The sequence below is a fragment of the Coffea arabica genome, chromosome 1c (genome assembly GCF_036785885.1).
Source record: "Coffea arabica cultivar ET-39 chromosome 1c, Coffea Arabica ET-39 HiFi, whole genome shotgun sequence".
Taxonomy (NCBI): Eukaryota; Viridiplantae; Streptophyta; class Magnoliopsida; order Gentianales; family Rubiaceae; genus Coffea; species Coffea arabica.
In genome coordinates this window covers 8,614,029-8,630,802 of record NC_092310.1, presented here as the reverse complement: position 1 = coordinate 8,630,802, position 16,774 = coordinate 8,614,029, and the positions used below count along the sequence as shown (strand labels likewise).

General features: G+C 35.5%; 1 non-coding gene across 1 annotated transcript; it reads left to right on the top strand.

Moving 5' to 3' along the window:
• Positions 1 to 7,774: 7,774 nt before the first annotated feature.
• On the top strand, positions 7,775 to 7,881 carry LOC113687482 (small nucleolar RNA R71). Its single transcript, XR_003447766.1, has one exon. It is a non-coding gene; the product is annotated as a small nucleolar RNA R71 (small nucleolar RNA).
• The last annotated feature ends 8,893 nt before the right edge of the window (positions 7,882 to 16,774 follow it).

The following is a 16,774-nucleotide window of genomic DNA, read 5'->3' as shown; positions in this document are numbered from 1 at the left end:
GTTCTGGCCTTTGACTTTTAAGAGATGCACCCCTTTTCTTTGCATGGGAGATCTTCACTTGTGGCCTTGCAATTTCTATCTTTTGAGCTTCCTCCGGAACCCCCATAGAAGTAGTGCTTTGTGCCATTGCTAAGGCCTCCTCGAAAATCCCTTTGTATTTCCTTTTTAGCTCTATGTTCTTGTGCAAGAGCTCAATTTTCTCCGAATACTCGTGCTTCCATCGCCCTTCCCAGTACTCAGCTAGTTTCCTTTGGACCTCTATTTCGCCTCGAAAAACCGCGATTTCCTTATACATATCAACCCAATGTGCCATCTCACGGAGTCGCTGGAACTCAGATGATAGCCTGCCGGGCAAAACAATGGGTCATATTAAATTCCTAAGTACAAGTGGCACTCTCGGCCCTTGTCTTTGTTCAGCTGTTGTTTCCCTTTCTTCTCTTGGCTCTTGGGCTCACTTATTTCCACGGCCACGACCACGTCTGCAACTACGTCTTCCCTTCATATAGTTTTTTCCCCTATCTCTTTCTTTTCTTTTCAAAAGGGTAATTTAATGAATGAATGAAGTAAATTGACTAAAATAACAAAATCCAACGTACCAAATACACAAATAAACATATACGCAAGTAACACACCATATCAGGGAGACAGATAATCAAATACACGAATACATATCAAGTTGGACAGATAATCATATACACAAATACAGAAATTAATGTCATGCAGTAACAATATACGGGCGAATCAAAAGAAAAGGTGAAGTCATCCCAGTCTCAGCTAAGATAAACCCCGTCCAGTCTCTCACGTCACTTCCTATCCAAACTAGACATCCATTGACCTCTTGTACTCATTCCAGTTGAACAAAGCCTGTTCATGTTCCCAAAATACAAATCACACATGCTTAGCATCGCCTTAACTCTAGAGTACTTGGGCACGAGAAGCCGAAATAAGACAATTCACATTTCGACCTGGCCAATCCCAAGAGTAAACTATCTACAATCGAGATTCCTACCTGACGTACCTATCTATGGTCCTCAGATACCGCAAGAAAATTTAAGGCCTATAACATTCACAATTCATAGCTTATGCTCGAACGAGCACTTAATCCTTTATACCTATTCACCACTCAATCCAGGCTCACTCCGCGCAGAGACCATGCTAAGCAGGCTTGATACCAACTGTGATAGCCCTATCTTCCCCTAAGGCGAACCAAAGGGTTCGGCGGACCGCCTGTCCAACTCTCGCTGGAACTCAGTCGTTCACTTCAATCCTCAATCAAAACCAAAATAAACCCACAAGAATAAACATAACAACGATCCAAAACTTAAAGCAAAACTTATATACATTGCTATCTCAAAAAGGAGTACAACCATTGAATATACAAAGGTTCTCAATTTTCATACATCCAACTCATGCCATGCACTAAGGCGAGAACCATTACCAAATTCAAGAAACTGGACTAAGTTAGTCGATACAAAGCTCTCGTCCTGACTCGCCTTCCCCTGTTAAGGAAAATAAAACTAAAGGGATGAGCTAAAAGCTCAGTGAGGTTCTAAACACATAACCAAACAATCAATCCAATACATTAAACATAGAGTATCAATAATTCAAGAAACATTTACAATGGAAAGCGATAGTAACACATTCATTAAAAGGATACGGGCTCACAAGGAGCCATACATTCGTTCGTTTGTTCATTCTCCTGTCATTCCCCTTATTCCTCCAATCATTTGAAAATGTATTTTTGTAAGTAAAACCCTTGTTCGTTCTTTCATTTCATTCACCCCCTCCTGGACGTTGGCCAGGCTCCATCAGAATACAAGGTAATACTCTAGTATACCAAACTTTCACTCAGGGTCACCAAATCGCCCGACCGAGTCTGCTTCTGACTCGAGTCGATCAGTAACGAAGGGCAGAGCCCAGTTCAGCCAAAAGGCTTACATCATGCACAAGTAATGTTTCAATCCTTGAAATCGTTGAAAATTTCACATTCATTTAGGTCTAGTGCGATAAAGTACACACTCGCCTAGAAAACTCGTTTTGGAAATGCTTGAAAGCACTTAACACATTATCAAACAATAACACAAGCCATGAAGTCAAGGAAAGTATAGCAACCAAGGAAGACTCACCTATGTACGCAAAATAATATCCAAAGTGTTCTTCTGGGTATTGCCCTCAATCACCAAGGAACCCTAATATAATCAAAAGAACACATTATGCTTCAACTATCAAAGATTTAAGTGATTCAACGAAAATTCGAATACGTACTAGTACAAAATATAAATATAGTTTTGGTAGTGAAAAGAGTACATTGAAACCAAAGAATATAAGTAAAATATTTGTAAAACTTATGCTCACTCGTAAAACTTTAAAATCTCCATTTGAATGGAAGTGACAAAGAAAACGTATTTCTATTAGTCGTAAATTTCATTTTTTTTCCAAGGGTACAAGTTCCGGCTAAGTTCTAACTTATATATCTCGATAAAAGAAGATGCCAATATCCTAAATGGTTCAAGTGGTATTCGCTCTCAAGCCTTTCTCAAGTCGCAAGTATATCTACCTAGCCCTCAAGCGAAAATTTGGGCAGCACGCCCTTTGTATTTACCTATTTTCCAGCCATTTATGGTTTCATTGTTTTCCTCAATCAATCCCAAAGTCACACACAAAATCATCTCATTTCAATAGCCATTCCATAGGCTCAGAGTCATATAAGTACAAAATCAAGCTAGGAACATGTGCAGAAATGAAGTTTGCGTCAAGAAACAAAAGACAGTTTTGATGTTATTTTGTGTAACGGACACAAATGAGGCTATACTTATCAGATTGAGGTGTAATTTATACCATTTCGAAGCTAAGACAGAGATCTACAACTTTGATGAAGACCACTTAGTCCAGTTCATAGTGTATCTAGGTCAAAATTTCGAATTACAGAACCAGAATCTCACAAACAGGTCAGTTAACCACACTATGCTTAAACGACAATAACTCAGGCTACCAAAGTCCGATTGAGGTGTTTCTAGTGGCATTGGAAAGCTAAGACATAATAATACAACTTTTATGTTTTGGGTAAATACTATTTCAGTACATATCATGGTGAAAAGACACGACCAGATTGGTGAAATATTCAAAACTGAGCACTGGATTCACCTAGGGCAGTCAGGGTATTTCAGTCTTTTCACAGTCTACGTTGCTCTGATTGAGCTGAAATTTTGTAAAAACCTACAAAACATCATTCTATACAACTTTCATGTTTTAGGCTAAGCCTAATTCAGCCTCTAATATGGTGAAATAGAACCAGGAAGAACAGGGTATACCTTAACTTCAATTCTGAAAATTTGCTACAATCAAGGTATAAATCTCATTTCTAGCTTGAAACCATCACTACCACCTCTTATACCACCTCTCATTTTTAGCTTGAAACCATCACTACCACCTCTTATACCACCTTATATACATCATATACCACCCACACAATAAGTATGATAAGTGAATCATTCAAACCCTAACTCATCACCCCCAACCATCCAAAATCAGTTGATATAAGCATTACAAGCACCTTTGAACCAAAAAAAAGCTAACAACAGATCTAGTATTAAAAGTAAAGAGAGATTTCTTGGCAAGATACCTTAAAACCACAAGAAAATAGTGGTTTAGTCTTTCCTCCTCCAAAACAACTCCACCAAAACCATCAAGCTTCTTAGTTGAGCACTTGTATGGTGTAGTTTCAAATTTGGTTGGTTAAAACTCAAGATTTGAGCAAGTTTGGAAGCAAGAAATTGAAGAGCTCTCTCTTGTTTCTCCCCTCAAGAGATTCGGCCAAGAAGCAAGAAAAATGAAGATATTTTGGGTCAAAATTTGGTTTTTAGTAAAGGTGAAAATGAGGTCAAAGTCCAACCTCCAATGGGTTTGCAACACTTGGCCCTTCTAGTGTTTTCTCTAATCCTTTGGCTTCCAATGGTTACATCATATAACAAACCTCTAATTATCCTCTAGCACCTTGTATAATAATAACATTCAGCACAAAAATCACTTAGTCACCAAACTTATATCGCACTAGCGGGTCCCACATCTATAACACACTTCAAATTAATGTACACTAACTCATACTAGGAAAAATGATTTTAAAACTGTACTTGCTTGTAAAAATGCATAGAAATTTTAATATTTCCAAGGAAAGTATAAAATGTAGACAAAGAAATAAAATAATGCATAGAAAATGTGAAATTTTTTTTATTAGGGTTCTCACATTTTCCCCTGTTAAAGTAGAAAGACTGCTTGCCTTCCACGTTTGCATAAAATTCACGGACAAGGTCTTCATAACAATTGTTTGGAAGATTAAAGAAATTCTCCCATTTCAGCTTAGCAAAATATTTCTTAAGATGGTACACTTTCTCAACATCAGGAGTCACATTCTTCTCCAGTAATACCTTAGTTGCCAATCGGGCATTATACCATACTTCATTTTTGGCCGAGGTGAATGGTGTTCTGTCGTATGTAACTTACTCCACTTGTTCAACTTCTTGTTTTTCTTGTTGATGAATCTCCACTTCGAATGATGATTCCTCTTCAAGAACAAGACGACTACTCATTTTTCTTTTGGTACGTGGTGGCCTAGAAGTAGACATAGAAGCTTCACCTTTTCTATTAGGAGATAGAGATTTCACCCCGACATTCTTAGTGCGAGCCTTGTACCTAAATAAAATTACAAACATTAATTTCATTGAATAGGTACTTAATTAAATTAAGTATAATAAGCACATGCTCATATTTACCCTTATCTTAAAAGAGGCAAAATAGTTAACTAACTTACATAACAAGTATCAATCAACATCATAAGTAAGCACAACTATTAACCTCAACAAATGATCTATTAAATTCCCAAGTGAAACACACAAATACAATAAGAAATAATTCCCCAATAATTCAGGTGCAATAATTACAATAGAGGAAGCAATTATGCAAACTCCAATTGAGGCAAACGCACTACCCACTCACTTATTAATGACCTAATTAAGCATAAATAAATGCTAAATAGCATCTTCGAACATGAAATTTTGGCTTAAAAAGGTTATAAATTAACTATTCCACAAATCCTAGAACACTCATGCAAAAATCAAGAAATAAGCAAACTATGCACAATTTTAACATGTAAATATCATAGTACAAATAACCCATCTTCACAAAATTATTTCCAAGCAATTTAATTCAACACATTAGCGAATAATCATCACAATTATATCAAGTCACTTTAAGACCAAAAATTAGCTAAAAATTACCAAATTCACTAAATAATCACATACCCATGTATTAATTATCACCAGTAATCATCAATAACCTCACCAAAGAATTTTGCTTCCCTTGCCAATGATTTTCGGCTGGAACTTGGTTGGATTTACTATAGAAACTTTGATTTCTACAGTTTTTCCTCCAATTTTCTATTTGGCTAAGTTTTCGCACAAAGTTTCTGCAGTTTTTCCTCCCTATTTGGCCAAGTTCCCACTCTCACCTGATTTTCAACTAATTTCATGTTCTTCAAGCAAAATTTGAATTTAACCAAGAAAATGCACTTTTTCAATCCAATACATTTAGAAACACAAGATCATGCATTACTATAACACAAATATGAACTACATTAAATGCATGGAATGCATGAATTAGATATGAAAGCTCCCTTTTTGCCTCAATGTATGCACTTTTGAACTTGAGATGAGTTACATGAACCTTATTATGGTCACCTAAAAAACACACAAAACATTGGTGAAACAACTAAAAATATATCAAAAACAAGAAATCATTAGGTTACCTCCCAACAATCGCTTTGTTTAAAGTCGTTAAGTTCGACTCAAAATGATTCTTCCTTTAATAGTAAATTGGGGTGCAATGCCTTCCCCATGGATCAAAGCTTCGAAACCACTCCACTTGGTGATGAACATGGTATGAATCTCCATCATTTAACACCCTCAAAAGCTTAAGAGGTAAGTTAGGCAAATCGTAATTTTGCTCATAATCACTTATAAGTAGAAAATACTTACCCTCCTCAAGATGATACCACTTTTTACCTATATTCTCTTGGACTTGAGTTGGTATAGGCTTGGATTGCTCTACAATTGCTTCATCCAAATGCTCGATACCTTAAATATGAAAATCATATTGAATCAAACTTGAAGAGTTAACCTCTTCACATACCTTTAAAGCACTTTTTTCATTACATGAACCATGTAAGTCATGATCAATTGGTTCACTTTCCTTGGCTTGATAGAACTTGAATTCTATAATCTCACCATTGACTCAAAACATCATTTTACCTTCTTGAACATCAATTATACTACCTGTTATGGCTAAGAAAGGCTTTCCTAAAATAATAGGCATTTTCGCATCTTCTTCCATATGTAAGACTACAAAATCCAGAAGTATAATAACTTGTTTCACTTTTATAAGCACATTCTCCAAAATACCTATAGGATATTTAGTAGACCTTTCTGCCAATTGCAAAATGATATTCACAGCCTTTACTTCCTTCAACCCTAACTTTTGAGCAATTGAGAAAGGAATAAGTAAGACACTTGCACCTAAATAACATAATGCATTAGTAAAATTTAAATCACTAATAGTGCAAGATATTGAAAAACTTCTACTATCATTTATTTTAGGAGGTAGTTTATTTTGAATCAACGTGTTATATTTCTTTATCAATGCAATTGTGTCATTATCCACAATCTTCCTCGTCTTGGACATATTATCCTTCAAGAGCTGTGCATAGGAAGGAATCTGCTTAATGACATTAATCAAAAGAATGTTAATGTGCAATTATTTGAAATTTTGAAGATTTTTTTCAAACTCCCTATCTTTATTGTCTTTTGTCAACTTGCCAGGAAAAGGAATAGAATCATTAGTAACAATTGAAGTAGGATACTCAACGTCAATAGCTATATGATCTTTACCCTTCCCTTCTACCTCTTCTTTTGCTATTTCCTTATCCTTGGTCTCACTCCTCTTAGCAAGATTAGGTTCCTCTAAATGTCTACCACTTCTAAGCATGATTGCATTTACATGTTCTCCAAGATTAACCTTGGTCCTACTAGGAAGCTCCCCCGGTTGCCTAACATTGATGGCATTAGCAATTTGGCCAACTTGAACCTCTATATTTCTATACATAGTTGTAAGTGGGTCCATCTTCACCTCAGTTATTTCAATCTTATCACTAGACCCATTAGCTAGCCGCTTGAATGCCAATTCCTAAGCCAGTTTAGTCTCCCTAATTGGTTGCCTTGGTTGGAAGTCAAGTGGGTTTGTAAGCCTTTGTTGATTATTTGGATATTTCCATCCAAAATTTAGATGATTTCTCCAACCCAAATCGAATGTCTTTGAGTACAGATTGTTTTGTGATGATTGATTGTAATTATTGACAAATTGCACCTATTCAAGATCAATACATTCATTAGTTTTATGATCCCCTCCATATGTGGCACAACAAGCAAAACTTACATTGGATGACAAAATAGCACCAACTTCGGCTTGTTTACTAAGCAACTTAATCACATTGTTTATTTGGGCACTCAACATGTTAAGAGTGTCCATTTCCAACATACCTGCTTGCCTTCTTAGATTACCTTTCTTATTTGCTCATTGATAGTTATTGGCTGCCATTTCTTCAATCAAATTTTGGGCTTCCTTCGGTGATTTACCCATTAATGTTTCACCTGTGGCTGCATCAATTATAGTTTTAGTTTGAAAAGATAAGCTATTATAAAATGTTTGGGTTATAAGCCAATCAAGAAGTCCATGATGTGGACATTTTCTTAAAAAATCCGTAAATCTTTCCTATGCTTCATAAAATGACTCACCATCGTGTTGATTAAAATTAGTAATATCCATCCTAAGTTGGAAAATATTTATTCAAAAAGTCTCGAGACAAGGCATCCCAAGTAGTAAAAGTGGTAGAAGAATGAAATTGCAATCATACCTTAGCTTTATCATGCAATGAAAATGGAAATAATCCATGTCTAATTGCATCTTCACTTACTCCATTCATCTTGATAGTGTCACACATCTCCAAGAAACCAGCCAAGTGAGCATTTGGATCTTCTATGACATTACCTCCAAATTAAGATTGTTGAACAATTTGTATCAAAGACAGTTTAATCTTAATATTTTTGGCATTTACTATTGGCCTTGAAATGCTTGTTTAAGAGCCTTGAGTTCGCGGTAGTGCATAATTTCTAAGGGCTCACTCATTTGCTTATTGTCCTGCCATTTCTTCTTCAAAAGGCAATTTGATAGAGATCCCCTCTATTTGGTATGTCTCCTCCTCTACTTGTGATGCACTCCTTCTTTGTCTCCTTATTGTCCTCTCAATTTCTGGATTAAAAGGAGCAATAACTCATAAAACTCAATGTATACACTACAAATAAGAGCATATAATGAAGTTTAGCAAGTTCACACCAAACAATTAGCACTACTTAAACAAATAAATTAAACAAACTCTACTAAACTCTAAAAAATGTCTAAACTAATAAAACTTGCTAGATCCCAATATTGCCGCTCTCTCGGCAACGGCGCCAAAACTTTATGGGTTTCAAATATGTGCACAACTTTAAATCCAAAATACACCCATTTTCTGCAAGTATACATGTCAAACTAGTAATATAGAGTGTCAAACTAGTAATACAGGGCATATAAGGGTCGATCTCATGAGGAGCGTCTAATCAAGTACTAGGTCCTTGGCTTACTCTATTATCTAGAATAATATCGATTAAAAGCAATAACAAACAACTAATTTACTAATTAATACTTCAAACTATAGACACCAAAATTTTAATTTTATTTAATTCAATTTTAGCTTTATTTTTTTTAGTTATTTTATTTTTATGTTATTTCATTTTAGTTGACTAAGTTTCCCAAGATGATAGTTAGTCTTTATTTTATTTATTTTAGTAAATTAGGTTCATCGTGGTTTGATAATTTTGTTAGATTTATAGTTTTATTTGAATTTTTGGTAAATAATTCAAAATTTGAGTAATATTTTGGTTTTGGGGTTTGATGAAAGGGTCTTGATTTATTTTTGTGAATTCTAGTATTTAGTTTTGGAAGGTTTCATCTTAAACCCTTAATTTTATTTTATTTTAATTTAGACCCTTAATATTTGTAATAATAATTTGACCCCTCAAACTTCTATAATTGTTTCAATTAGGTCCTTATGTGACGCCCGGAAGAAGAAAAAGAAAAAAAATTCTGGTTCGCTTTGTTTTTGGCGAATCCGGCCTGAAATCCGACCAGTTTTTGGCTGGATACCTGGCCGGATTGCCTTAGAGTTTTAAAAAAAATGATTTTTGCCACTGCCTTGAATCCGGCCAAGAATCCGACCGCAAATCCGGCCAGATTCCGGCCGGATTGTGACGTGACATGTCGGCCATCAACTTTGACCAGCTGATTTTCTGCCTTCTTATCTTGTTTTGGCTAGGATATTTTCCTCATTTCTTTTCTTGGCTTGGCCGGCTGTTGAGAGAGGAAAAACAAGAGAGTTTTCTTCATTTTTTCTAGTTTCAATCTTTGTTCAAATCTTGAGATTTCACCGATGATTTTGGAAACTACTCCATACAAGTGTGTACTAAGGAGGTTTAAAGAGGTTGGTGGAGTAGTCTTAGAAGGGGAAGCTCTAAGTCATCATCTTTTTGAGGATTTAAGGTACCTTGCTTGGAAAAATTCCCTCTTTGTTCTAATAATGGCATATTAGTGGTTCGTAGTGGTTAAATATATTGTTTTGTGGAAGATTTCATGGGTTGAAGGAGTTTATGGTAAATTTCTGATTTATTGGGGATTTTTCTGATTTTATATGATTATGGTATTTGGTCATGGAATGATAGCTTGTTGTGGTGTAAAATGGAGCTTGTATACGTTGGATATGATTGTTTGTGGAAAGTTTCTGGTTTGTGCGGAAGTTTCAGTTTTAGGGTTTCTAATTTGGGGCTTTGTTGTGATTAATTATGGAGCTATCTAATGGTTGTATGTGAAGGGTGTTGTGACCCTTATTAAGAGTGTTTAATAGCCTATGATTTGTACGTGTAATTGTGGCTGATTGAAATGGTATGGGTGATTGTTGGTAGGTTGGAAAAATAAAGAAATTAAGGGAAAATGCTGCCTGAACTTTGAGAATGTTTGGATTGCTTTGAGTTTTAGTTGAAGGGCTTGAGTTCAATCCACAAAATTGTCTATGATGGAAGTGGTTTATGAGCCGTGGTGGTGAGTGACCCCAAACTATTTCCAAAGCTACTTATAAACTGTTTCCTGCATTATTTACTCGATTGCATATCATGTGTGCTTGCATGTGAGTTCATGACATGATTTGGTTTCAATGAGTTTTTGGGAAGTCTTGTGCTTAGAACCAACGTCTCCACCACTGTTTACTGTTTATGTGGAGCACAAATGTCTCCCTATTACTGTTTCACTGTACTGGATCTATTTGAGCGTTGGATGTTTAAGTACAACGATTTCACTGGCTCACAAGAGCAATAAACGTACATTTGATTACTGATTCATGACGTCATTGAAATGAACTATTGTGAAACTTATTTGATTACTGATTTTACTGGTTACTCGCTGAGTTTCTAGCTCACCCAAAAAATATATTTTATTCCCCCTCCACAGGGCTCGAGGCGAAGGAGGTGTTTGTAGTACATATTCATGTGACTAGATAGAATACTTCATGTATAGTTTGAATTCGCACTCCTCTTGTGTAATAGCTAGGGTTGTTTGAATGTTTAGACTGGATCGGATATGTTTGTAAGTTCCACACTTGGGAACTAGTTTCTACTTCGCTTATGATATGTAATTCTTGGAGAATTTGATGTAATATTTGATATTTATATTGTAATTCATTTGAGGACTGTAGTGAGTGACTGAGTCCCGGCGAGAGTTAGGCAAGCGGTCCGCCGAACCCTTTGGTCCGCCTTTGGGGGAGGTGGGGCTGTCACACCTTACTTGTTTCAATTTCTTGAATATGGGTTGTTTACTTTCATTTAAATATTTTAATTATTCAATTTCATGCTTATTTATGTCTTTTATGATTATTTATTAATTAAAGTGGTGCCTTAACTAGTTTCTTCGTGTTGGAGGGTAAATAAGAGAAATTTCACTTCATTAGGTCACCAATTCAAGAGAGGTACACCCTACTCCTTTATTTTAATTTTACTTGACCCTATGTGCTCCTATGTGATTTTATGTGTGTAAATGCGTGTTTTTTTAATATTTTTTATTATTTATTTTTAGTCACTTTATTTGTTTTATTTTGTATATTTATTTGTTTAATTTTTGATTATTTGAAAGGCGATTAAATGCCAAATTGTAATAGTTAGGCTATTATTTTATTCTATTTCATTATTTACCCCTTTAGATTGTAGTTAGGGCCCCCCGAATGTAATAGTTGGGTTTTCATTTGCTTTTATTTGTTTATGTGTTTGCATGCTAGTGTTTACGTGTTTACTCGCTTTCTTAGGATTTTTGCATCTAGATATCATGCTTATGTGTTATGTGTTATATGTGATTTATGTGTTCATTTGCTTTATTATGTTTTATATGTTTTAGTTGATTATAATAAATGCATGACGTCACCACTCTAGTCCAACGTTAGTTATGCCTAGGGTTGCAAATGAGCCGAGCCGAGTCGAGTTTTCGCTTAATTGAGCCGAGTCTGTACTTAATTTTAAGGAACTCGAGCTCGAGCTCGACGAGCCGACAATTTAAAGTTCGAGCTCAAAAAAAATAAAAAATTATTATTTTATTTTTTAAAAATAAATAAAATAATATTTTTTTTCTTAATAAATAATAAAATATTAAGGATATAATGTAATTTTACTATTAAAAAAATAAAAATATATATATACACTTAAAATAAAAAAATAAAAAATATATATATACTTAAAATAAAAAATATATATATACTTAAAATAAAAAATATATATATACTTAAAATAAAAAAAATATATATATATATATACTTGAGCTCGCTAGCCGGCTCGTGAGCTAACAAGCTTAATATCTTGAGCTCGAGTTCAAGCTCGATTTCGACTCGAGTCAGCTCTAGTCGAGCTTGACTCGCTCGGTTTGTTTGCAGTCATAGTTGTGGCCATTTTTTCCCGATTCCACACTAGTCCAATGCTAGTTGTGGCCCCTTTTTTCGATTTCTCAATAGTCCAATGTTAGTGAGAACTCGTAGATATGGACTAATCCAATGCTAGACCCTTTGGGACCGTCTACGTGCTAGATCATGTTTGTGTAACAAATCACTACATTTCATGCATATTTTTTACTTTTTAAGATCCTTATCACTTTACATGATGTTTCCTTATATATCCCTTATCCCTATGTATAAAACATAACATTTAGATTTGCATCTCATTTAAGAAAATTAGAAATAGGTTTGATCATTTGCTTGACCAAAATTAAGCGAATTAACCCTTTAAATATGGGATATAGACGAGTATGACTTTCTAACCTTAGCACGCTCGTATTCCTTCTATAAAAGGGAAAATTGAGTCACGAATCTTAGCCCCCGTATCCGTTATGTTGCATCCCTTTCTTTTAGGTCACGTATATTTGTATATTATAATTTTGCTATTTTTTTAAGTCTCATTATGCATATTCGTGACCTCTTTAAAGAGTCACTTTTGGGCGTCGCAATTTAATGTGATTTGCACCAACTAAAATTCGAAAAGACATATTGACCCTTCCAATAACTATTAGATCTAGGTTTGCATTCATATAGTAACATCCAAATGTGATAAGTTTTTAGGTTAAATTAAGAAAATTTTTGACTAAATCATGCAACTAGCTTTGACTAGGTTGAAAGGGTGCATTGGATTTTATCCTTGTCTTCCCTTTCTTCAACCGTGACTCTCGATTCCTTTTCTCTTCATTATCGCGGATTTGGAATCGTTTAAAAAGGGTTTTCTCTACTTTTTTTATTTGAAATTCATTTTAGGTGACTTGGTACACCTTAATTCAATATCAAAATTTTTCATTAAAAACCCTTTTTAAACTATTATTTTTGGGTCATAATCGTTGCACTTTAAGTCCCATTTTCTTTATTTATTTTCTAAAAATCAAAAACCATTTTCATTCAAAAAATAATCAAAAAATTCATTTTTATAAAACCCGTAATCGTAATAATTTATTTTTCATTCAAAAAATGGGGTGCGACAGCTTGGCAACTCCACTAGGGATATAGAGAGTCCGAGCATTTGATTTAGTCAATTTTTTTCTTCTTTTAGCCTTGTTATATATCAGATTTGGAGGTTTTAGATTGCATTTTTATCTTTTTAGGGTTTTCTTGCATCTAAACACGCACAAATGTCTCGATATCCGTTTATGTGAATAATGTGTTTTATTTTCTTTCATTCACTTATGTTTATCGCACTTGCATCTTGGGGAGGGGGGACAACCACCCTAAAACCTTCACCCGCATTTGATGGTGCCTAATTTTCTCCCTTCAAAAGGAGCACTTCATACGTGCATATGTTTTACTTAATAACCCCCCTCATTTCTTTTTTACTTTTAGCGGTTGTCATACCATCCTTCCCTATTTAGGATTAGAATTGATCTACTTGGGCATGTGTCCATGGCACGACGTGCGCGTAGCAATGTCCGAGGGATCACTCGAACCACCGACTCTTAGGCCTTGGGATTGATGACCCTTCGCCTTTGGTCTGAAGGTTTGGGGGCCTGAAACCGTAATCGAGTCAAGATACATTAATGAGTCTGTGACGTCCCCACTTCTCCCTAAGGCGAACCAGAGGGTATCCGCGGAACGCTTGCCCTACTCTCGCCAGGACTCAACCAATTTTCATTCAAGTTTATTGCAATACTAGACATCACCACTAAATAAGACAAGTTAAAGAATGCGGAAGCCTTCAACTTAACGATTTATAATAATTATCCGAGCCTTACATCGAATATCCAAATGATACTTCAATGCCCAAAATATACAACATCCAGATGCATCAAATATCCAAATCGTACATTAGGTTCCCAAAAGTACAACCAGTAAGAGGTCTAGCCCAAATTACATTAGAAACCCTAAGCCAAAAGTACATCAAAAGGGGTTTCTCCAAGTCCATTCCATGTCCAGTCCTGTTAAGGAAAACAAATCTACAGGGTGAGCAAAATGCTCGTGAGGCCAAGAACACACATGCAAGCACATAGTCCAAGTAACAAGCCCAAATAACAGGTCAATTGATAAAGTACAAGTAATTGATAATTCCAATAAGATGTAAACAGAAACAATTCAAGGATATGGTAGCTCTCAGGAGCTAAGTTCCACTTACTTTGCCAAGGTCATTTGTATACCTTCCCGCGATGACATTCCGTCAACCGGGTTGGTATTTCCAATCCGTAGATCACAACTTACTTCCATCCGTCCACCGTACATACCCCCACCGGGCCCGAACGTCATTTATAAGGCAATACTTCAACGAGTATGCCAAGCAAAATCTCTTCAATAGATCAAACTTATCATGTAATTCTCATGGCTCGCCAAGGTTCCCGACCAAGCCCATGTCGGCTCGAGTCCAAGGTTTGCCTATGAGTTTGGGCGTCCCCCAGTTAACATTTATAAGTCGAGGAGATTCACTCTAACGACGTATGCAGCCATAGCATACCATTACATTTCATTCATTCATTCAATCATTTCATTTCATTCAATTAAGTCATTCATAATTCATTCGTTTCATTTGAATCATGAGTCATTCATTTCAAATAAGAACGAGTGCGGTAAAGTACACACTCGCCTTCATTTTCAAAATCTCCAAACAATTATAACAATTAAGCATGTATCAAGTATTAATACACTTGACACTCACCAATATAAGTAATGAGGAAGAAAAGGGCACTTGAAATTCAAGCATCCACCGTGGGATCCTCTTGAGGGTCCTCGCGCGAGCTTGGGTAATTAATAATAAACAATCACTTATAAACCCCAATTATTAAGAAAGATTGCACACGTGTGCGATCTCAGAAAATTTCACGAAAATGAACCTTAATTATTCATAAATCAAGGCTCAAAAGTGGGGTTTTAAAACACAAGCGAAATCTGATTTACATCTTTGAAATCGAGTGTAAAACGATCAAGTGATATCAAAGGAAAAGAGAGGGTTTGGAAAAACTCTATTTCCTTTAAGTTATGAATTTTCATATTTGGTACATTCACTTTGCAAAAATCATATCTCATTCTCTACAAGTCCAAAATTGGAAAACTTGGTACCGTTAAAAACATCTTTCAAAGTATTAAAAGTTCTTAGAAGACAATTCTCTATGATTCCAAACGTAAGATATTCAAAATTCGGCTCAAAGTTTCTGTTCTAGACTATCGAGGCAGTTTCAGGGTTGGTTTTTCGCCAACTTGGAAAATTTGGCAAAATGCACAGAATTGGAACTAGCCTCTCAAATTTGAAACTCAACTAGAGTTGCAATCAAAGTTTAAAATGGAGCAAGCAGAATGAGAATTAAAGTTTTTGAGCACCAAGATATGGTAGCTCAAAGTTACCCAAATTTCCTTGTTAAACAAGGGTTTTCCAACATCAAGTCATGAACTTTGGAAGTTTAGTTGAGCAATGAAACGGCCTCAGAATAGCACCAAAATTAGCAGTATAATACTACCATATAAGGAATATTTCTTTGCCAAATTTCATAGATAAATAAGTACGGAAAATTGGTTAACGAAATCACCAAAATTCCAAAATTTTCAAGGCAAATCTGCCTTGCGAGTTTCGTTTTCTGTTTTCAAAATGTTTGGCTTACAAAGTACCTCAAGCATGGTCCATTTCCATAGAAAATGTCTAAGAGGTATCCAAAACACAATTTTGGGTGATTAACACCATGAATCTCGAATTAACAAGTCTCAATAGTAACAATTCTGCCCAAAAGGAGAGTTTTCCTTCAAGAAGTCAGTTTTGAAATATGGCCACAAATCACTCAATTCAACTCGAAATTGGATGTGGTTGGTGGCGTTGGAAAAAAATTCATTAATCTACAATTTCTCAGAAGAAACCATTTTCAAAATCTGTCCACAACTAGCCCACATTTGGGCATCAAATTGTAGTTCATGTTCTGCCCCATAGTGAACCAATGAAACAGGACAGCAAACTTCAGACGAATGGTTTGGCTCACACAAGTGGAATTAGGATGTGCATTTTATACCAATAGAAAGCTGAGAATGTCTAGTTTCTAGTGCCATAAACAGAACTCGATTTCAACATCGGAATAAAAAGTTATAGCCGAAACAACAGGACTGCCTGGGCAATCCGGGAAAATTTTCCAGTTCTGCCGTACTTTGGAAATCAACACATTTGACCAACCAAATCATGTTATTTTTTAATGAAACTTTCTACACTATCCATATGACATGTATACATCATAAAAAAGTCATTAGAACCTCAAAATTTCGCACCAAAGTGCACGAACAGGGCAGAGGTAAAATGGTCACTTTTGCTCATTGCACCATCCTTGAGTTTGTATCAATAACCCAACATTATTTCACTAATATAAGCACTAAACCAACATTAATTTCATCATCAATCACCAAGTCAGTCCATCCAACCAAAGTGGGAGTTCATAGAGCCCACACAACAAATTTTCAACATAACCAAGCTACCCATATGCATGCATGAGTTTAAATGCGCTCTACTACTTCCATAAATTGAGTTTCCAAGGTTTGATCGTTGCTTACTTGTTTAGATGAACCAAACAGAAATTTCGGTCCAAATGTGCTCAAGAAAACCCACGGATT